Genomic DNA, 25,068 nt, shown 5'->3' on the forward strand with positions numbered 1-25,068 from the left:
ATTGGGCATAATTAAGCTCTTAGGATGGCAACAAACCCACCAACAACCAAATATTAGTGGATGGTGGGAAATTCATTTATAGGGAAGGAGAGGGAGTTGAGGATCCATGAAAAAGGGAGCAGTTCCACATCTCAAGGGAGATATCCATAGAAATAGGATCTAGGGCCATGAATGAGAGGTCTCATTCCAATATTCATCTACCTAAAACCACAGCGTCATTCTTGAGCTTCTAGTAAGGGAAACTTCTCCTTCATTTGGGAAAATCTGCCTTAAGAGGATCAACATGGTTTTTCCTGATAAAATTCACGCTGGTAGCTATAGACATGTGTAATGCAAGAAGTTACTAGCGCGAGACATTAGTTATAGGAAACGCGCTGGGCTTGCAAACAAGGTATTTTGACAAGTTCTTCAAAATTCTTTCAAGGCAATTTTTCTTCTTTTTTTCTTCAAGGATATTCTTTTGATTACCACACACATGTTTCATGGTGAATACATTATTTTTGATGACCTTTATCACTTTGTGACACTTGCGAAATTGATGCACAAAGTGCGACACTTCAGGATACGAGACTGGGAGTGTGACAAAATACTATATAACAATATGTTAGTTACAAGCATGGTTTCATAATAGATTCTAGCTATGGCTCTCTATATGCTTGATTTGTTGAAGAATGGTTAATGAATGCATGAGTTAATAGATGTTATTCCAACTATAATGAGAGGGCATTAGACCTTATTGATGATTCTTAGATAAGTATCAGACCCCTATCTTCAGATATGCATTCATGACCTGTAGATTACATGTTCTCAATATGTTTGACGAAATGACTGTCATGATTAGGCCTGGTTAGGTCAAGTCCTTGATCAAATTATTTTTAGAGGTTTTTTCCATGTGCCATTTATTATTTTGGAAAGTCTCATCAAGTTCTAGGTAGTTATCTAGAGACTAGCCCTGAAAAGGTGGCACAAATTATGTGGTTGCAGGCTCAGAACTGGGAAATTCAGACTGCAGTCACTACCTTACAGGCTTATGCACATGACTACAAGACTATAGTTGCATGGATGTAGTTTTATGCATGCGACTAGTAGTCTAAGTCAGTAAATAATTGTCTAGCTCAAGGTCTGGGCACTTAGAGTGGTTGTTTATCTCTCGGGGGTCCTATAGCTCCTAAGGAAGGTTAGTAAAGTTTCAGTTTGTCGATTACACTTCCTTAACTGTACTTAGGAGGTTGAGTCATGTCATAGTATCCCTCATATCATGTTTACCCCGACATGCCAATGAAAGTGGGTAAATGTGGGAGGGGTGGTTATAGTATGGCACATGCATTGAAAAAAGCATGAATTGTTTATTTCTTCCCTGACAATCTAATGTAGGAGAATCTACCAGTTAAAATCATTTTGACCCTACTAGGCCAACATCCATTTACCAAAGGAAGTTGGCTTCCATAATTTTCTTTAAATTGTAATATTTCCTAAGTTTAATCTAGAAGGAATCTATATCGTTACAAAGTTAGGATGAGTGTCATTTAGTTGCTACGTAAGGGATAGATCTAGCCAAAATTAAGAATTTTTTAGATTATTTAGAAAATAGATTAAATATATTGAGTTGGGTATGCTAACTCTATGTAATAGATTGTCCATGTAATTTGAGTTTTACAAAACATGGGAAAGCAAGAGTTCCTAAAGTTTTTGAGAAAGTGTGAGCATGTGAAAAGAGGAAGACTACGAATAAAATTGTTGATTATGTAATCTTCACTTTCATATTAAATTAATGTATCTCAATTTTGTGATCCGATGTATCTTTATGATGATCATGATTATTTTAGTATAGTGAGATCAAGTTCTCCTTATCAGTTGAAAGAAGAGTTGAGTGTTGTAGGTAGTTAGTTCCCAAGGCTCATTTTTATACTCCATAATCATTTACTCAATTTCAAGATTTACAACTTTAAATTCGGTCATGATACAGTTCAGTGTTTTCAGGTCGATTATTTCAATTTTCTATAGAGTCATCAATTGATGGAAATATAAACATGTCTGTCATGATTTGTCATCGATTTGAGCTAGTAATGATATATTGGTTTAAGAGTGCTCAACTTCACAACAGTCAAGTAGTGAAACCCTCAACCAAATCCTATATCACTTTGATAATCCAATGTGGACACCACCAAAAGTTTTGTAAATTCTAGATCAAAATTCACATCCATACCATAAGTCATTCAAGGTGGATCTTGTTATCCTCCACAATATCCCAAGGCTGAGAAAGGAGATTAACGGAGGTAACCTCAAACCACTTAGGGTTCAACATCAAGCCCTGCTAAACCAGAGAGGGCTCTCTCTATAAAGCTCACAACCAAATATGATTGGAGTGGGAAAAAGATATTAGGCTAGATATGTTCAGCTTTAGGATTTTGAAATTTAGGGTTTTGTTCGATCAAGAGTCATAGTCAAGGAACTAGGTCAAGTTTCAAGGGTTCAGTTGCAAGATATATAAAGGAGAAGGGTAGGTATTATTTTGTGTTACTTTGGGGCTTTTTCAATGTAGTGTAGGGTGGAAAAGAAAAGGTTCAAAATGAGCATGGAAAGCATGAATTCATTTATCAGAAGATAGGTAACATAAACATGAAATTCCTAACAAAACAAAGCTTAAATTTAAGAATTATGTTTAAAAATTCTTAGGAAAATCACTGAAAAGCATAGATATGGAAAGAAGGTGAAATTATCATTCATATAAAACTATAGCAGAGAGAACATTATCACAAATTCACAACACAAGAATTTCTGAATAGTCGCTGCGACTGTCCTTTGATTTCCTGCAAAAAAGATAATTGAATACAAGCTCCAAGAGTTTTACTCACTAATGTCTAACCCTTTCTCTAACTTAGATTGGGTTACATATAGATCAAAATATCACTGATCTAGATTTAAATAGGAACACAACAAATTACAGATATAACCATAAATACTGATATGCAGCAAAAATAATGTTTCATTTCATTAATGTAAAATATTGAAATATGCCTACAAACAAAAATGGTAATAAACCAACTAGGGCGATGGTAGCTTATCTCTGAGAAGAGATGTGGTGGCTACATGCCTCTGAACTATGTTACAATGAGGCTCGAAGGTCTATTTATTGTTGAGAAACAATGGAAAACCCTAAACATCCAAAAACCTAACCCTAGGAGATGAAACGCCAAACTGTGGGCCCCGTTTGGGTAAATTGGTACATCAACTTCCTGGGGTCGTAACTTTGGCATACGATCTCTATTTGACGCGCACAATAGCTCGTTAGAAATATCTTTCCGAGGGCTATAATGTTGGGCCCAATTTTCCCAAAAAACCCCATTTAGGGCCTCAAAATGGCTCCAGAAGTTTAGGACCCGAAAAACTGCTAAAAATAGTAAACTATGCTATAATTAAGGAAGTTGAAAAACTGAAAGAGAAAGTTGTGGGGGTCCAAGTGGGATAGGTGTGTGGCCACCAACATCCACATGGATCATTCCTCCCCACTTAAGAAGCAATGGTCCGCATTGCATTGAGTTCCTCCCTAAGATGAGGAAACTTTTGCTGAGCTAGGTCCCTGGTGAGCTCTTCTGCAACCTTTGATGTGTCTAATAATGGTGGGAAGCATGGTCGAGGGCGGTCCACATTGAACACTCGGTGCAAGCGAAGGAATGGGGAAATGTTGCGCTCCAAAGCATTATTTCCCACAACCTTGGTAATGATGTAAGGACCATGTCGGAGTGGTCTGAGCTTCTGATGGACTCTTGTAACACATTCTTTCTGCAGATGCAACTAGAGTTTGTCACCCACCTGAAACTTCTGTTGTACCCCTGTGGGTGACGAGAAGTTGTTCCTATGTTCTTTCATGACCGTATCCCTCTGCTGTTGCTGTTGCGTGGAGGAACCCTTTGGGGGCATCATGGATGTGGCGATGGTCTTCCCCTTACTTTGGGAGCAGACCAGACAAAAAATAAATTTCCTAGTCTATGAGACGATCTTACTGCATTTCTTAGCAGAGATCAAAGAGGTGGCAGTAGGTGGGGCTACCTCTGGTATCCTGTATAATTAATTACCCAAAGAAATAATAACAGAGTGAGGCCTTGACTCATACACAACATGTCGCCTCCACAAGTATGGTTGGCCTAATAATACATCAAAAACATCCAGAGGTGCAACGTCACACAACACCTCATCTGTGAAGGGCTTGATGCTGTAGGGAAGGTAGCACTGTTGACGGACTTCAAGATCTCATATTTGGTGAAGCCACCTGATACTGTATGGATGTGGGTGTGGTGTAGTCGATAGGCCCAACCACTTCATGACCTTTGCTGAAATGAGGTTATTTTGGCTGCCACTATCGACAATGAATTGTAGTGGCGAACCATTCACCCACATTTATGAGTGGAAATGACACTCCCCCTCCTCTGGATCTTTGGGCTCATTCTTCTGGATCTTGGCGGTGGAAATAGTGGCACTGGGCTCCACGTCAATGATCTGCTTCCCTTTCCCATTCCCCTTGTCGGGTTCTGACTCAGGGTCAGAACATGCATCTGATTCTGAAGCCTTCAACTCGGCCACTAGCAACTGCTTAGTCCAACACTCACTTGTGTTGTGAGTGGGGTTTTTATGGAACTCACACCACTTTCCTATGTCCTTCTTTGAATTCATGGTGTTGTTATTTTCCTGCAGCTTCGACGGGTTTTCTTGGGTCTGTGGTCTTCGGATTCGCAGATCCAAAGTCTCGCTTCTTCTGTTTAAACTTCTGCTCAATTTTGACAGCGTATCGGTACGCCGTGCCGAGCAAGGAGATGTCCAGGAACTCCATCTCCTCCTGGATGTATCTGTGTAGGCAGCTACGATATTTGAGTACCAAATGCAGCTCAGAATCGTTGATACCCAATTGTGTGCGAAGGGTATGAAAAATGTTTGTGAACTCCGGCACATCTTGGTCCCTTCCCTGCCACATCGTGGTCCACTTTATGTATTTGTCCTCATAGCTTTTGACAAGGTAGTACTGCTCCTTGATGGCATCTCGAAATGAATTCCAAGTGGATGTGGCTGAAAATAGTGAGCCTGTACTTTCATCCTTTTGCTCGTAGTAGGTTTCCTACTAGTCCTTGACATGGGGGGCTGCCTTGAGAAGAGCGATAATAATATTTTCCTGACTGTAAAAATCATGAATAGAAAAATACCCTTCTAGCAGATTCAACCATTTATCTACAGCGTCTGCATCTATTTAACCCTCAATGATGGGGATTTCCAAATTAACTTGTACCTTAAAGGGTGTGGCATTTCCAGAGTAGTTGTTGGAAGCTGATGTGTCGCCTCTAGGTAGCCACTAAAGGATTTGGGCAAAGTTGTCCATCATCGCGTTACTTTGTAGCTCGAGGGCTTCTTCTAGCAAGATTTTGATAACATCTCCTGCCCCCTCGTCTTTATTTTCATCCACCATGGGAGGTTGTCAGGATTTGCGAGGCTGGTCTTGCAAAGGTTCAACCAGTTCAAGCCCTAACTCCTTATATCCCGACATCATTGGGGACATGCAAAGAAAAACAGAGAAAAAACAGACTGCTCTGATACCACTGAACTAGATTTAAACATGAACGCAACAAATTATAGATATGACCATAAATACAGAGATGCAGTAGAAATAATGCTTCGTTTCATTAATGTAAAATACTGAAATATGCTTACAAACAGAAATGGAAATAAACTAGCTAGGGCGATGGTAGCTTATCTCTGAGAAGAGATGTGGCAGCTACATGCCTTTGAACTGTGTTACAATGAGGCTTGAAGGCCTATTTATTTTTGAGAAACAATGGAAAACCCTAAACATCCAAAAACCTAATTCTAGGAGATGAAACACCAAGCTGTGGGCCCCGTTTGGGCAAATTGGTACATCAACTTCCTGGGGTCGTAACTTTGGCATATGATCTTTGATTGATGCACACAATAGCTCGTTAGAAAGATCTATCAGAGGGCTATAATTTAGGGCCATGTTTTCCCAAAAAATGTCGTTTTGTAGAAATTCTCACTGTAGATTAACCTAATTATGCAATAGACTAAAGCAAAATACTTAATCTACTTCTACAATCAAACTTGTGGAAGCTTAATCGATTTGAGCAAGATCAAACATAACACATATAACAAAGAATAAGAATCAATGCACACGAAACACAGAAGAATACTCTAGGGAAAGCCTCAGCTAAAAACCCCGCTATCTATATTATCATACAAGGTGGAAATACACTAAGATTACACAAAACCTTAGCTCCCACAACTAACCAGCTCTCGGTACAATCCTCCTGGATGCTCACAGGCAAACAAGGCTTCTCAGAAACCTTCTCCTCTGCCCTCCAAGCCTCCTATTTCCTTGCATTGTTTCTCCTAGGTGATCCTACTATTACCAAGTGTAACACTAATCACTCACACTGATCTCACACCCTATAAAACTACACAATCCTCAAGGAACCTTGTTCCTTCTACATGGATGAGTTTCCTTTATAGGAAAATTCCTCCAACTAATAGTACAATGTCCTTATCTTTAATATCAACTGGGTCTTTGTCTGAACTGACATGCATGAGTTATTTATGAGAGAATCCTCAGTTATCTAGAGTACACTAGTTGCATGCATGCATGCATTAACCGATTGAACTCACAATTAGTTTCTCAAACTGTTTGGAACTAATTTAACTGGACTTACCTCAGTTGACTGAGCTAACTAATTACAACTCAAATACAACTCATCCTTATCTCCTTAATTAAGGGATAATCTCCTTAATTTAAGGGATAACTGTTGCATGACTTCATAAAGACTTCTAGCTTGAATTTCTCCAACTAATTAACTCAAGATGAATTAATTAATTATTTTTCAAGCAACTGGTGAGACTAAATTCAAATTTTAATTCTCAATTTTAATTCAAGGACAAATTAAAATTGGAATATTCTGAATGCTATTTTTAGCATTTCTTGTTTCTATTCTCAACACTCCCTCTCAACAAGAAAGGAATTCAACTCGATCCTGATCCTGAACCTTTGGAATGTTCTGCATGCAACACTTCTCTCTAGTGTTTTTGCTCCAACAACTTAGAAACAAAAAAAACATCCAACCTGAATCAATATGATGCATCTGTCATCAAAGTCTCTGACTACTATTGCCTCTATCAACTGAAAACTTTGCGCTCCTGTTGACTCTGCCTTTCTACATTGTTGTCAATCCTTCTCTGTGCTCTTCAGTATCTAACTACTCTAGCCTCTGCCACTTTGATCTCTAAGTGCATCAATCCCACTTATTCCTCCCGCCACTATGTACTTTGGGCTCCCGTAGCAAGGTATGATCTGTGAGATAAAACCTCTCAATGGAACCTGTCCAATTTCAGCCTTCTTGAGACTATCACTTCACATCGCCCCACCTCACACTTGGAGGTATGGCTGCATGTGATCCCTCTGCTGACTTGGCTCAAAATTCCCCCCTACTGGAGGTCTCTGCATGAGTGGATGCCTCCACTCGGTCTCCTCTCAGCATCTCCAATTGTGGCTCCTCCACAATTGTCTGAGACTTCTTCTGGGACTGTAGGTTGAGAGGTAATTTACTCTCCCTCTCAACCACCAAGTCTCTAACATTTGCCTTGCTCCTCAAGGCTTTGCATGCATCTTGAACCTCAAGAGCATACAGGTTCTGTACCCGTGAACCGATCTGTTTCACCTGTCCCGTGGTGATGTGTCTAAGGAAAACCTTTCCCTTACTGAAGACAACATTGTAGCCTTTGTCCTCCAACATCGCGATCGATACCAAATTCTTCTTCAGTCTAGGCACATACTTCACATCTGTCAAGGTGATAAGAGCTCCATGCTCCCTCTGAAAAGAAACCATGCCCACTCCTGAAACACTATACCTTTCATCGTCACCCATCTCTATGCATATCTTGAGGTCTTTCTCCTCCAAGATACTGAATAAACTTTTATCGCCGGTCATGTGGAATGAGGCTCCACTGTCAAGAAACCAACCACAACCCATCATCGAAGACACCATGCATGCGATGAGGGTGAAGTCCATTTCGAACTGAGAGGCTAATGCCTCACCTTCGGATCCTTCCAAGGATCCCTTTTTGGACTTCTTCGATGGGAAATTAGTCGCATAATGACCCATCTCGTGACAATTAAAGCATCTCACTTTATATTTGTCACCCTTCTTCCCTCCATGAGAAGAATTCGATTTGGGATGAGAATACTTCTCCTTCCCTTTCCTTGTCTTACTTGCTAAGGCCAGATTTTCTTCATCATCCTTGGATGAAGAACCATCTCATGTGCTCCTCCTGATCTCCTTCGACATGAGATCCGACCACAGTCTTTCCCAGTCCGAAAGTTTCTCCTTTCCATTCACAGAGTCCTAGTAGCTATGCCAGCCCTTTGGAAGATCGAGGAGAGCAAGGCTCACCATATCATCATCGGCGGTAGTTATTCCCACACTTCCAAGCTCATCTCTACAGGTGGTGATCTTGTTCAGATATGTGGAAATAGTATCACTGTTCTCCATCTTGATTCTTCGAAGCTTGTCCTTGAGCGCCAATTTCCTCTGGTTGCTACTATTCTGGTAGAGGTCCTTCAATGTCTTCCACATTGAAAACGGAGTCTCCTTCCCATGGAGACTCGAGATAATATGGTCTCGAACTCCCTCAAGGATGATCCATCTTGCCCTCACCACACACTTCTTCCATTCAGCCAACTCTTGTGCATTAGTTGAACCTGGCTTTGGGATTTCTTGATCAATGAAATCCTTCAAGCCGTTGTCTTCTAATACAACCTCCATGCGATCTTTCCATGCTATGTAATTCGAGCTGCCATCCAAGGCATACTTGAGTCTCAAGCCATAGAACGCCATTGACCAACCTGAAGTATGAGATGAATTCGATTTGTACCTGCAACCTCAAACTTTAAACTTCGAATTTCCCTTCTCAGTGTACTTGTTCACAACTTCGATCACCTTTGCTCTGATACCATTTAGAAATTCTCACTGTAGATTAACCTGATTATGCAATAGACTAAAGAAAAATACTTAATCTACTTCTACAATCAAACTTGTGGAATCTTAATCGATTTGAGCAAGATCAAGCAGAACACATATAACAGAGAAGAAGAATCAATACACATGAAACGCAAAAGAATACTCTGGGGAAAGCCTCAGCTAAAAACCCCACTATCTGTATTATCATACAAGGTGGAAATACATCAAGTTTACACAAAGCCTTAGCTCCCACAGCTAACCAGTTCTCAGTACAATCCTCTTGGATGCTCACAGGCAAACAAGGCTTCTCACAAACCTTCTCCTTTGCCCTCCAAGCCACATATTTCCTTGCGTTGTATCTCCTGGGTGATCCTACTATTACCAAGTGTAACACTGATCACCCACACTGATCTCACACCCTATTAAACTATGCAATGCTCAAGGAACCTTGTTCCTTCTGTAGGGATGAGTTTCCTTTATAGGAAAATTCCTCCAACTGATAGTACACTATCCCTGTCTTTAATCTCAACTGGGTCTTTTTCTGAACTAACATGCATGAGTTATTTATGAGAGAATCCTCAATTATCTGGAGTACACTAGTTGCATGCATGCATGCATTACTCACAATTAGTTCCTCAAACTGTTTGGAACTAATTTAACTGGACTTAACTCAGTTAACTGAGCTAACTAATTACAACTCAAATACAACTCACCCTTACCTCCTTAATTAAGGGATAATCTCCTTAATTTAAGGGATAACTGTTGCATGAATTTACAAAGACTTCTAGCTTGAATTTCTCCAACTAATTAACTCAAGATGAATTAATTAATTATTTTTCAAGTAGCTGGTGAGACTAAATTCGAATTTTAATTCTCAATTTTAATTCAAGGACAAATTAAAATTGGAATATTCTGAATGCTATTTTTATCATTTCTATATTTAGCATTTCTTGTTACTATTCTCAACACGTTTAGGGCCTCAAAACAGCTCCGGAAGTTCAAGACCTGAAAAACTGCTAAAAATAGTAAACTGTGCTATAATTAAGGAAGTTGAAAAACTGAAAGAGACAGTTGTGGGGGTCCAAGTGGGATAGGTGGGTGGCCACCAACATCCACCTGGATCAGTTTCCCAACATCAAGGAACTACTTACAAGAATATATCCAACCATTCCTAAGACTAGGGAGGTTAGAAACCCACTCCCAATTTGGTGCAAAATTGATTCATTTGACCATAAGAACCTATACAAGCATGAATCTACTTAATTTTTACTTTGAAAAACATAATTACACCTCAATACATCATCATAACCCCTAAAATGACAAATTACATCAGAAAAAGTCAAATTGGACTGAGAAAACTGAGAAAAATGAGTTCTAGGCAAAAACATAGCGAATTGCCTGAAAACATAGCATGCCTGGAGAAAACATAGTGTGTTGCTTAAGTGAATTTTGGAGGGGTTTCAAAGCTCCAAATCAAGATCTGAAAAATTCCAGAGAAAGCTCTGCTTATCTACTACACCATAGAATCTTCAAGCACCAAAAAAGACTGCTTCTAGACCTCCAAAAACCATTTCTCCCACAGCTACTTAAAAAACATAGCATGGGGACTGTGGGATGGTTTCTCCACTGAAAAGATGAAATAAATGCTGAAAGGAGGTGGCAAGAGTTCTAAATTACTTTTCAATAGGCTGATGGAACCTTCATTGGCCACATAAAATCTCTGGAGATGTATTCTTTGCCTCTAGAAGTGAAAACATAACAGATTGTAGAAAATGTCTTTTGAAGCTGCAATTCGATGTTGAATGTGATTGGATGACATTTTCTTATGTGTTAGTGCTCAATGCTAATGGAATGAGAAATATAAATGTTTGTATGGTATTTATAAGAGTAAATTCCACCTTTTGTATATGTCATGGCATGGCATCATGCTCCATTTTGAAACCAAAGTGATGTGTTTTGCAGTAATAATTTTATAAGTTGAAGTAGTACGTTTACCTTTATTTCATATGCCTCATAAGATGCTAACTCCATTATGTGTGGACTCAAGACCTTAAACATGGCCTTTTTTAATCTTAAAACTGACATAATGATGACAATTACAAGTGATGACCTAGACCAAGGCCTATATGATGATTTGACTGATCCATGACCTGTAACACTTGAAAAATGACATGACCATGATGAATAATGATAACTTTGAATGCTGAAGGGATTAGCACTGACCTAGACACATCAACTAATGGTCAAAGTTTTTTATTAGAAGACCTACTGAAACCATAAAAAACTTGACCTAGGACCCTACCAAAAACTTTGAAAGAGCACATTTGATCATTGGTGACTAGTAGGATTGACAGACACTAACATTGGCTCCAACTGGGGATGGCAGCTCCTTTAGGAGGTGTCAAGAAAACCGTAGACCAAGTAACTTGATCCATTGGACATGGAGTTAAAAACAAAAAGACCAAACTCAAAACTGAAAACTGAACTGACTTGACACACTAAAAAAAAAATTGACTTAACACTAAAATTGACTACTGACTGAACTTACATATGGCAGCAGACCATCGATATCTTAGGGCCCTCAACTTGGGCTTCAAATCCTGATGATAACTACTATATATATATATATATATATATATATATATATATATATATATATATATATATATATATATATATATACAATCATGTGAAATGATCCCTCCAATGTAACCAATCCAACAAATGGCTACTTACTTGAATCTTGCTCACACTTTCCTTGAGCAGGCATAAAAAACAAAAGATAGGCCACTCCAAGTGTCCACTGAACGTGTGTACATGATCCATAAATACAAGAAAACTCATCTCCCTTGAGGACTGAAGAAAATTAGCAAAAGGATCCTGAAACTTGTGAATGACTAATTTTTCTTGATGATCAAGCTCCAGACAAGACTCTTCTTCATTACTCTCCTGATATGACTGCAAGTTTTTGTATGAGCTTTGTAAGGAGATTCCTGCTGAACAAGACAATAAATCCAGTTGTTGCCTGATCAAGTTTTTATCATCTCTATTTTTAAGGTCATAGTTAGCTAATGGAGAAGGACTTTGATCACATATATCATCCAAAACATCAGCTATTGGATCATGGAGAACTTGAGAGGACTGCTGCAACTTGTCATACATTGGTTCCAATGAGACTACATGATTTTCTATAAGCTTGTCATTCTTTGCTTCAGAGATATTATCAAAATTTTTCTTCAAAAACTAAAATGAATCGAAACTAAATGATACAGAATTATCATGCATTAATTCACAATATGTTTTTGATTCTAAACTTTCATCTGTGATTTGAAACTCAATGTAACTCAATGGATGGGATTCTGGAACGAAAGAAGCTTGCATGTCACAAGTGACCTCCGCAACCAATTCATGAGAAGTCTACCCATTTATGTTGTTGACAACTCGCTTATCTGCTTGCTTATAGGTTTCTCTTATTTTTTCAAATGAGGAGAAACACAAGGGTAAGGAGTCTTGATCAAGAAGTTCATTGTCTTCTTCATGCTCAATATCACAACTCAAAGACTATTTTTTTCTAATCTTAGGAAAGTTTTCTCTCAGTAATTGAAATGACATAAAACATAAAGGAAAATACCTTTCACTTACTTTGAAAATTCCTGGATTCTCTTAATTTTTGTCATGATTGATATGCATAGGTTGACTGTTATATTTGAGTTGCTGTAACTGAACTTCTTCCTCCCAAAAACATGCCGCTGATTGCCTTGAAGAGTCAACCTCTATTTCAACAACATAATCATCATCATACTGATCATACTTGGGTAACTCATCAATATAAGGAATGACATCAAGCATACACATTAGATCAGTAGATTGATTCTCCACAGGTTGATCTACAAATCCATCTTCAAGACTATCCATAAATGAATACATAAAATAATAATTATTTGATCTTCGGTAATTGGGATTAGCAGCGTAATGGTTAGGGTCAACAACCTCTTCTTCTTCTGCAATAAGTGGGACACGGTGTTTTTGAACAACAAGTTCATCTCTCATGGTGATCTTTTGTATCATTTCTTCCATTGTACTTACCAAAATGTTGAGCTTCACTTCTGAATATGTCAGGTGTTCCTTCTCTATGTTCTCCCTCTCTTCTACCTTTAATTTTGACCTTTTGACTAGCAGATTAGCTTCCACAACTATTTCAATGTCTTGCATTTCTTCGAGTATGGTAGGGTCCCTTTCTCTTAATTGAAATGCCATTTCTGGATCAAAGGCATTCGGGTAGTGTAAGAGAGATAAATCGGGTGGCTGTTTGATATCAGTAGGGATTGAATGGTACACTTGATTGAACCTAGCTGAAAAGTATTGCATTGTTTCTCCTGGCTATCGTTTCAAATGATTATATTCTTCTAAAATAAAAAAAGCATTACTCTTGATCACCCATTTATCAAGAAATACTTTCACAAACTTATGGAAATCGGAAATGCTTGCAGCCGACAAGTTCTTGAACCATTTCTTAGCTTCATCTTGCAAAGATAAAGCAAAAATCCTGATACTGACATCATCTTCTTCAACCTCAAAAAGGTCAAGAAAATTTTCAAAATTCTGAATGTGTTTTTCAGCAGTGATGTTACCATATTCTCCATCAAACTTGGGAATATATTTGTAATAATTTTCATGGAAATCATGGAGTATAGGAGGTAAGATGAGTTGCTTGTATCTATCTTGAATTTTACAAGGTGTAAGAGTATTTACAAAAGCTGTAGGATTAGTCTTGATCTCTTGAGGCTCATCAAGTTGAAGATGGTCATCATAAGATTCGAAAGAAGGGTCTTGACCAAGATCAAAATTTGTATTCACAATCTTCAAAGGAAAGGAATCAAATGTGGGGCTGGGATATTTTCTCAAATACAATATACTCTGGAAAACCTTCTTGACATTCTCAAGAAAAGAGAATAAATAATTTATGACAAAGAACATGAATTCTTGGATGAAATTCCAACTTGAATACATGATCTTCCCATATTGTCCTTTCATTTTTCGGTTGGTAAGGTTCATCCTCCAGTGGAATCTTTGAATTCAATTTGAAACTGATTTGGAGTCGCCAGGTGAATGATTTCAGCCTTTCTGTGTCTGACCGCTGTCCACCATCATCAATCAGATCTGATCCTTGTTGTTCTTTCCTAGGGAAGATATGATCTTGCGTTCCCCGACAACGACACCAAAATTTTATCCTCCACAATATCCCAAGGCTAAGAAAGGAGATCGATGGAGGTAACCTCAAATCACTTAGGGTTCAACAGCTAGCCTTGCTAAACTAGAGAGGGCTCTTTCTATAAAGCTCATAACCAAATATGACTGGAGTGGGAAAAAGATATTAGGTTAGATATGTTCAACTCTAGGGTTTTTAAATTTAAGGTTTTGCTGGATTAGGAGTCATAGTCAAGGAACTAGGTCAGGTTTCAAGGGTTCAGTTTTAAGAGATATAAAGGAGCATGGTAGGTATGCTTTTGTGATACTTTGGTGCTTTGTAAATGTAGTGTAGGGTGGAAAAGCAAAGGTTCAAAATGAGCAGGGAAAGCATGAATTCATTTATCAGAAGATAGGTAACATAAACATGAAGTTCCTAATAAAACAAAGCTTAAACTTAAGAATTATGTTTAAAACTTCTTAGGAAAATCACTGAAAAAAATATATATGGAAAGAAGATGAAATTATCATTCATATAAAACTGTAACAGAGAGAAAACATTGTCACAAACTCATAACACCAGAATTCTTGAATAATAGTTGCAACTGTCCTTTGATTTCTTGTAAAAAGATAATTGAATACAAGCTCCAATAGGCTGCTAGAACCTCCATTGGCCATAGAAAACCTCTGGAGATGTATTCTTTGCCTCTAGAAGTGAAAACATAGCAGATTGTAGAAAACGCCTTTTGAAGCTGAAATTCGGTGCTAAACATGATTGGATGACCTTTGCTGATGTGTTAGTGCTCAATGCCAATGGAATGAGCAACATAAATGCTTGTATGGTCTTTATAAGAGTAAATTTCACCTTTTGTATATGTCATGGCATGACATCATCCTCCATTTTGAAACCAAAGTGATGTGTTTTGCAGTAATAAATTTATAAACTGAGGTAGTACCTTTACCTTTATTTAATATGCCTCCTAAGATGCTAACTCCCTTATGTGTGGACTCAAGACCATAACCATGGCCTTTTTAAGCTTAAAACTGACATAATGATGACAATTACAAGTGATGACCTAGACCAAGACCTATATGATTATTTGACTGATCCATGACCTATAACACTTGAAAAATGACATGACCATTATGAATAATGATAACCATGAATGCTGAAGGGAGTAGCACTGACCTAGATAGACCAACCAATGATGAAAGTTTTTTATTTGAAGACCTATCGAAACCATAAAAAACTTGACCTAGGACCCTAACAAAAAATTTGAAAGAGCACATTTGATCACTAGTGACTGACAGGATTGACAGACACTAATAGATCCCACTGCAAATTACAACAACAAGTAGATTTTGAGACTCATGCCTAAAGGTTATCTCGGCCCAAAAATTTATCTAGTTAATAAGGAAATCTAGGTTCAAACATATATGGGCCCTTGCTAAAGTGCGTAATAAAGTAACTAATTGGAACATATGAATCTTTAGATCTAACATGAGAGAAAAACATATATGGGTCTTTGGGATTCCAGATATAATATTGTTGAAGTAGACATCCAGATCTTTACATTCTGGATTTCATCAATTGGTTTTGAGATTTGTTCCAAGGGAAAAGCAGATTTCAAGGTTTTTCGTTAATTAGGAAATTTGGAAATTACAAAGGAAATTGATAATGAAGGTTGGAACGTTGTTGTGGGTGTAAAACCATAGAGAAGCCATCCACAAAGAAGAGAGACAACAGATCTCTTCGAGGAGAAAGTAATTCATAACACCAATCTAGGAAGAAAATTCTTCTATATGCATCACATTATATTATGAATGTTTTAGCAAAATCAAGCGTTTCCAATACTAATGTTGAAAACATGACATCCTTTATAGATATAGAATGCCAAAGTTTCCTCATAATTCCATACAAATGAATTTTTCTTCAAGAGAGATGTGAGTGGACCTATAATGTGTGCATAATTCTTAAGAATTTTTTGATAATATCCTATAGGGAAAAAAAGTCCCCTAGGACTCTTGATGTTCTTAGGAATATACCATTTTGTAATAACTTGGATATTTTGAGGGTCCACATTGACTACTTGCTTTGAAATAATATGACCTAAAATACTCCTTGTTTCCCAAAAGAACATTTGGATCTTTTCACATACAATTGATTGTTCTCGAAAATTTATAGAAATTCATCCACATGTTTAAAGTTGTCTTCCAATGATTTGTTATAGATAAATATATCATCAAAGAAAACCAACATAAATCTTCTAATATGGGGTGGAAGAATTTTGTTGATAAGTATTTGAAAAGTAGGAGAATTAGTCATCCCAAAAGGCATGACCAAGAACTCTTAGTACCTTTCATGTGTTCAAAAAGTTGTTTTAGGAATGTCATATTTTCTTAATATGATATGGAGGTACCTTAATTTAAGATCAAACTTTGTAAAATAATTCAGTCTGCGAACCTATCTATTAATTCATCAATAATTGGGATAGGGAATTTATCCTCCATGGTGATTTCGTTTAAATCTATATAAGCATGACATGTCCTCCAAGAATTTTCTTTTTCTCACCATTGCTCTTGGAGAAGAAAATGAACTCATACTAGGTTGAATCATACCTTAGTCCAGCATGCCTTGTACCATTTTCTCAATATCCCCGTTTTGCCGATGAGAATATCTATAGGTCCTTTTATTAGGAGGAGTACTTCTAGGTATCAATTTGATTTCAAGTTCATGATATTTAGTTGGAGGCAGACTTTTAGGAATTTCTTTGAAGATCCTATAACTTTTTTACAAGGTGCATTTTAATTCCTTTGGGATATTTTCATCTTCCAACTTTAATTCTATAGAATAAAGTTCAACTACAACTCCCTTGCTACCCATTCTTAGGATATTTTCCATTCTATGAGAGTTGATGACTTGAGAAGGTCCAAATTTTTAACCCTTTAAGTTCATATTGAATTCCTTCCAATCCAAATCCCATGAATAATTCATTACAATTTGTAAAAATTGTACTTAATGTTCTCAACCATTGAATTCCTAGAATAAAATCTACACCGCCAAGGGGGATGGCATACATTGGTATTTCCAAAATGTATATTCTCATATTGTTATAGCCACTACAACAACCCCAAAATTTTCCCCTTTTAAAAAATTTGGAGACCCCCACGCTAAACTTTTTGTCGTCCTTTGCCTATGGTCTCCTAGGGTTTCCCTCTCTTTTACCTACCTAGGGTTTCCTGGGAATTTAGAAAATTCCATCCTAAAACCTCGAAACCCTAAGTTCTTCCATCAAGTCTCAAGTTGTAGTGAAAATCATACTAAAAAATTCGACTTGCGACCTCTTGTAACACCTTTCTCTAAAGTTTCAAATTCACATTCCAAGCCCTTAATCGCCCTTCACTGTGTTGTTGTTATGTGATTTTTGCGACCTTCTATGAGCCACTTGCATGTGAAATAAACTCAACAAAATTCATACCTGTAACCCCTCCAGGTCACTAGGTCACATTATATCTTGTCATTCCTTGTGCGATCACTTGTTTCTGTTGTGACCTATGTCCTTGTTGTGTTGGTTGCATGCGACGAAAACCTTGCACAAATTTCACTTGTGACCATGCTCCTTAGGTCAAGTTCAATAACCATATTATGCAATCCCATCTTGCAACCTCCTCTCGTACATGCACCTTCCCATATAAAATATCGATGCCCATTTTTTCATTTCACTCTTCTCCTAAGCACCAATGATAATACAAGATCCTTCTATCTAGTAGTCGACAACCACTTAAAACTCCTCCAAGTAAGTAACATTTACCTCCCTATGTAATCATCTCCATTGTAGTTGCTGACAAGTGTTCGGTTCCTTCAATTCACAACCCTAGATATTCCCCGACCTAATCCCTCCAGTCCTCATGCTATGCCTATGATCACTCACCCTAGACATTCCAAACACTCACCCTCACCCTATTCTCCCTGGCCATCTTACCCATTTTGGAAAACCATCAGTTCATAAAATTGGCACCGTGAGAGATGGTTCACTATGTTCCCAAAACCATTGACTATTGTTATTATTTGGTTTTTCTAATGCTACCACCATCATAAGCATATATTTCTAGCTAAAAGTGGGGGTTGGAGCCCTTGCTCTCGTAGTGTCATTTAAGGGTCGGTCGCTGGCTAAGTGTCACTCACACCCAGGGGGCTATCCATCTAGGTTATAAAGAAATCCTCACGCCATTAATCAATCTAGCTTCTTGTTGTAGCGGCTGCAACACCCTCCAAAATTTTTGCCTGCATCCAATTTAGGAGCCTTCCTTTGGTTTTTCCTTGATGTTTGCAAGCACTTGGGCTCATCCCGTGAGCCCATGTTGTCAAGTCTTTCCACCCTCCTTGCTTGACCGTTCATCGGACATCTTTCTTTTTTCATGTTGGTCACAATGTCATGCTTCCAATCATGTTCTGGCCATGCACAAGGTTCACCTTCTTGTGTACAAGTTGTGTCAACTATGTAAACCTCCGTCACACTCACACACAAATTTGTATGCACTATCGCGCAAGTTTTGTTCCAGTTATTCAACAATCTATCACAAGCGTAGCGCTTGTCGCCGACACCGTCGATTAGTCACATTGAGTGTATGTTGTCTTGATGGTTCGAGGTGTCTTGTCGTCAAGTCATGTTGAGTGTGTGTTCACGAGGTCATCCATGTACCAAGTCACTCATTCACACACTTGGTAATTTTGTTGAAACTCTATTGACAGGACCATCCTCCAACGATCGGACATCCACTGAGCTGCATTGTGCAGTTTCAGCTCTCAATGATCATGTACTGCTGGCCAGAATTGCGCAGAGCTTGAGGCTACCTTCCAGGCAGTTTTCACTGCAAAATATTGGAATCAACTCGACCAACTATCACCCAGAATGGCGCAGAAGTTTCTTAGCAAGCCATCGCAAGTTGCGTTGCCCACAATCACATCAATCGAGCCTCCAACTGTTCAATCGGAGAGTTTGACCGGGTAGTGACCCCGGGTGTCACTCCTTCAAAAAATTGCACAGAAGCTGCCAAGCATGCCCGCTTTTGCTAACTAAAGAAACTGCGCAAACATGCGAGACATACACCCTATGTCCATCACTGTAGTACCCTAAAAAATTGCATAGTTTTTCCAGCCAGCCACCTAGTCAGTCAGCCTGTTGCTCACCCATAAAAGAACACAGTATTCATGAGCAGTCTCCCAGCTGCCCAGCATCTCGCTAAGCTCAGAAACTGCGCAGGGATGTCCAGCAGGCTAGCCTTGCATCTCTATGCATTTTTTGTCAGCAGCCTTCCGCAGCCCATTGTCAGCTGCCCAGAAAAATTGCGAAATTTTTTGAGCAGCTTCCCACAGCCCGCTGCCATCTCCCTAAAGAAATTATGTAGTTTTTGCTGCAGTCTCCCCCTGCTGCCTACACTGTCTCCCTGAAAAAATTTCACAGATCTTCCCTCCAACCGAGCCAAATCCCGTTGATAGTCATTGCTGATCCGGATTGCCCATCTCAGCCTACCAGTGAACTCTACGCAGTTTTCATGGACAGTTCCTGGAGCTTGCATCTCGGCTTGAAATCTGTTTTGCACAGTTTCAAAGCCTTGTCCTCTCTCTCGGTCACCTGCATCTGAAAGAAAAATACAATGCATCATGGTAGACTAGGATATTTTTGGATTTGATGTCGTCTCATCATGAGTGATTGTAGATATAGGTACATGGATGAGACATGACGTGACGAAGAATGGGATAAAAAAGGAGCACATGGGAGAAGATTGTTTTGCGAATGGATGAACAAGGAATTCATGCGAAGATATTTTCCCGTGAACAGATGAAAAATGAATGCATGTGAGGATATTTGCTCTCGAATGTACGAACACATGGAGCATGCCAAAGTACATGCGAAGGAGTGACGTTCACATGAAACATCAAGCGAACACCAAGACCATCGAAGACTTCGCACACCTTGCCATGCAGAGGTGAACCTATGATACACTAAGAGCACATCCATCACTCAGCAGCACTGTAGCTCGATATGCACACCACCAGCAGCATGAACATGCCAGCTCTGTCGTGTCAAGTCATGTCATGAGTCATCTCGGACACATCACTACCATGGGACACACTGTTGTAATCAATGTATTGTAACGTGGAATTCCAAGAGGCCCACATGTAAATCTCAAGAGTCATGTAAAGTTGAAGAGTCATGTAAGTCAAACAATGATGAGGGAAGTCGAACATTCACAAGGGCTAGTTTTACCCCTAGCTATAAATACCCCTCATTTGTACATGCAAAATACTTTTCACCTTGGCTCTTCCCACATAGCCTTGAGAATTTGTAGTATTTTATTTGAGCGAGCAGTGGCCCCAATGCCCCACTATCGAGGTTAGTGATGTATGGTGTACCGATGTGTCTTGGAACTTTCACTTAATTTAGAAGCTTGATAACAGACCAACACGTTTTCACACATGTATTGTATTTGTTTGTAAGACTATTCTTTGGACACTTGTAATGCATGTTTCTTTAACCTATATTAAGACAATTGAACTATTTTGGTTGTTCTAATACATATGCTTACCAAAATGTGTTGTATCAGTTGTTAACGTTGTCTTTCCTGTGTGGACTATCCCGCCGGACACTTGTTATAGACATACTTGGGCACTTCAACTCCAATCTTATATGTTGATAAACTAGGGCTTTTTAACCCCTAAAAGAGTTGTTTGATACCCTAAAAGATCATGGTCAACTGATTACATCATTCCCCAAAAGTTCCACCTAAAAAACCATCCAGAATTGGCCTAAACTGGACCATATTGACTGCTCCACTGTCAGGGTGCAATGCATACTGACTTCTACACTAGCCAAGTGTGATGCACACTGATGAGGCCTTCTGTAGGGTGTGATGAGCAAGGATGGACAAATGTCCGAGACAGTTTGCTAAGTGGATGCTCATGGAATCTTATAGAAACTTCTGCTATGACACTTGCCTCTCTGAATTCGCCCAGGGATGAGTAAGAGATCAAAGAAATCTCCAAGTGGAACCAAATGCAACAAGTGGAATGACACTAATAAAAAACCCAGAGATGACTCACACCCTTGCACACATCTATAAATGGATCCCTCAGCTGAGAGATCTGGAGGATGGAATTTTGTAATTTGTAAGGAAGTGCTGATAGTTTGTATCTGAGAAGGAGCATTGTATTGTTGGTGTGATCTTGCTTTTCATGAGGTGAAGAGGGCTTTGATGCTGGGAGGATGATGTTGGATCAGACAACTGGGTTGTAATTCTCCCTTTTATTTAATAAAGTTCTTCGAGTTTTCTTCCATACAATTGTGCAATTGTGAATGTTATTATTTGTAAATGCTATTGTATGTTCATTGTATTTCTGATTCTGCAATGCTTATGATATAATAGATCAAGATGCTTTGATGGTTCTTTGTTACTGTGTCTCTACAGGTACTCTTCAAGCGGGATAAGTACGGAGAGGAGTTGCAAGCTCTGTCAAAGGGGAGAGAGATCAAGCAAGGAGTCTAGCGGAAGATCCAGGTTGGTTCCTTTGCTTCTCTCTTATCTATCATACATAGAAGAAATCACGAATTTCTTTAAACTGTTTGTTGCTAGGGTAGCTACCAAACCTAGAGGGCTAGTCGATAGAAAAGACACTAGTTTTCCTAGAAACAAAATGGCAACTCCGTTGGGGAGTGAATAGATGTTTGTGTGTTGTTGTTGTTTGTTTTATAAACTATAGACAGAGCCTGAAGTTAGCCAGATAGCCTTCGAACTGCTCTTGCTTTGCAATTGCATAGTAGATGAATGCTGCTTCAGTCAATCTCCGGTTTAGTTTATGAATTAAAAAATTGAATTACAAGCATTCTAGATGCCCTTTTGGTAGCTCAGTAACCTCTCGAGATCATTCCTCTGTACTTTTCTCTTTACTGTCCATCATAGCTCAGCTTAACTCACCGAAACCAACTGCAAATTTGAGCCAAAACCCACTTCAGTTGCACTCCGTCGCCCATCGCATTGTCTATCACTGTCAACCAGTATGCATCGCACCTCTCGAACCTGAAAAGTGCGATTCATCCCTATTTTTGTGAAGCCCAGGTGTGATGACTGACTGATCCTATTTCCTTTCTTGAAATTTGGGGTTTTTGTTCTTGTTTTCAGTTCTATTTAGTTGATTTGTTGCTTATGAACAGTGTCTCATTACTGAAGCCTGCTTGCATCACATAGACTAGCCTCCATTGATTAGGATTAGTAAATGTTTTTATGTATTTTTCCATCATTTACAATCCTTTGTCGAAAAGTTGCTTAAATCGATCTGTCATTTTGGTACAAAAAGTGTCGTAACTGTCATTTTGTGTCAAAAAGAGAAGTGTCGTTAAGTCTTCCTTCCCTGAATAGTTGATTGAAATTTTTGTCATGTACTTGATTTGATTTGTTGTTATTCGAAGTGTCGAAAGCATTTTCTATTCAAAATTGAAAAGTGTCATTTAGTCTTCCTTTCTATTTTGAAAAAGAAATTGTCGAAATGTCGCTTTGAATGAAATATTTCAAATCTTTGCTATACTTAGTTTTCCTTTTTGGCATTTTTCACATTAAGGAGAATGGAAAACAAATACATGCAATGACATTTGCATTTAACTTGCGTGCAAAAAATGATTTAGGAAAGTGCATTTAGTGTGTGCTCTTTGCTCTTTGTTTGAAAGAATCGTAATTTTCTTTCCCTAGTAGCTAGTATTTTCATTGATCAAAATAAACAACGATTGTTTATCATTGTAGATTGCATTTGTAGGAATTTCAAATCAACATCACGCGATGAACCATTGAAAGGAAAACTTTTAAACAAGATCAACTCTAAAATAAATCTCAATGAACCTAACAACGCTTTGGAACCTAACGCAACACATCTAGAGGTCTAGACTAGAGACGTGTTCCGGCGTCGTAAAAACTAGTAACTACTGTTTTCATCGAAGTTTGGGTGATTCCTCCTCTTTGATACGACAAGTGATAGCACAGACTTGTGCTCCCTGTACCGTCGCGTATATATTGGGAGACCACAATAGGCTTATATCCTTTATCCATAGGAATCCGTGTTTTCCACCCTATCGATCGCAATGCACTAAACACAACATTCAGGAAGATTGACTACTGTACATAAGTCCTTGGTAATCCCTTTGTCTTTAATTTATCACCAAGGTGTATATTACAGTTTTGCGATTGGTTTGGTAATCCCTTTGTCTAGATTTCCAAAGTAGTCACTTTCGTTCCTTTTCGACTCCTTAAAAGAAAAGGTCCATCTAAGCACTTTTCACTTCAGGCTCATTAAAAATCAAAGGGGACTAGAGTCATCTTTAGTTTTTTCTTGACTCTTAAAAATTGAAAAAGCAAAGTTGTGTCAAAGCGTCATTAAAATTTATTAAATTCAGAATAACGTCCCTGTTTCTTCGTTGATCTTAGGTTGAGATAATGGAGTCCACCAATCAAGGAATCCCTTTTGAAGGGAATCCTAGTCCATTTTCTTCTTGGGGAAATATTGGTGCTCCGTATATGGCCACATTGTCCCTTCCAGGAATTACAATTGGTCTGCCAGTATGGCTATTCTCAACCTCTGTCGTTCAAAATACCGTGATTCCTCTGTAATCGAATCAGCATCCAGTTGGTACTGAAGTTGACCCTTCACCTTCTTCTTCATTTGTTTCTCCCTCCCCTTCTTCCTCTTCGCTTGGTGAAAATAGTGATGCTAGTAACCAGGTGGCTGAGAAGAAGAAGAAAGGGAAGGAGAAGAAGAAGAAGAAGCCGGTTCAGCAAGGGGGCAACCATGAATCATCTGGTGAAAATCTGCACATTAAATATCCTAAATTTCCTTGCATAATTTGTAAAGGAGACCATTTTCATCAAGACTGTCGTTGCCTTCCTCGGATCTTGATAGAATGGTCTTCCTGTTCGCACCGTCAGGTGTCATCAACCTCTGGTGATCATGTTGACAGCACACCGTCAACTAGTGAAATTCATGGACAGAGAGGAAAGGTCAAAGTTCCATGTAGGTTATGTGAAGGGGATCATACCCTTCCCCGTTGTCCTTTTTTAGATGAAGCCAAAAGAGTATTACTGCAGCGACTTCCATCTGGATATAAGAAACTCTCCCCAAGGCCTTTACTAGTTGAAAATACGACTGACATAACTCAACTGTCAGTCGAAACACCTCTAATTGAAAGTGAATCTTCTGAGTCCATATCGGACCAAAGTCAACAGGTCAAGATGGCAGTCGACCCAGTTTTACCTTCAGAAGATCATACCCTTCCCGAAGAGAGTGAGAACGATACCGTTCAAATTCTTTTTATCACTTCAGAGTCCAATGAACTTGGGGGCAATCCACCCGTTCCTTAACAACAGGAAGAGAATCCCCCAGTTCCCGCTACTCAAGGGGTTAATTCAATCGTTTATTCAGTACTCCCTCCAAATAGTCTAGTCACTTCCTTTGATTGGAATCAGCTAGCAAGATCCCACCTTCCTTCTAATGTACCATTCCGGATCATAGTACAAGTTTACAAAATGATCGTGTCTGGTACTATCATAGATGAAGGGGCATCAGTGAGTATCCTTTCCTCAACTGCTTGGAAAGCGCTTGGTTCACCATCGCTTATGCCTGTCACACAGAATTTGTCAGGCTTTAACAAAGGGACCAGTTGATCGTTAGGGATCCTTCCTAAGTTACTGATAACTTTGGGATGGAAAACCGTTCACCTGAACGTGATGGTAGTCCCAGGACCATTAGATTACAATCTACTCCTTGGATGTGACTATGTTTACAACATGGAAGCTATTGTTTCAACACTGGAGTGATGTGTTTCCCATA

The sequence above is a fragment of the Pinus tabuliformis genome, chromosome X (genome assembly GCF_031772625.1).
Source record: "Pinus tabuliformis cultivar Carrire ecotype Pingquan chromosome X, CPIR1, whole genome shotgun sequence".
NCBI classification, from domain to species: Eukaryota; Viridiplantae; Streptophyta; class Pinopsida; order Pinales; family Pinaceae; genus Pinus; species Pinus tabuliformis.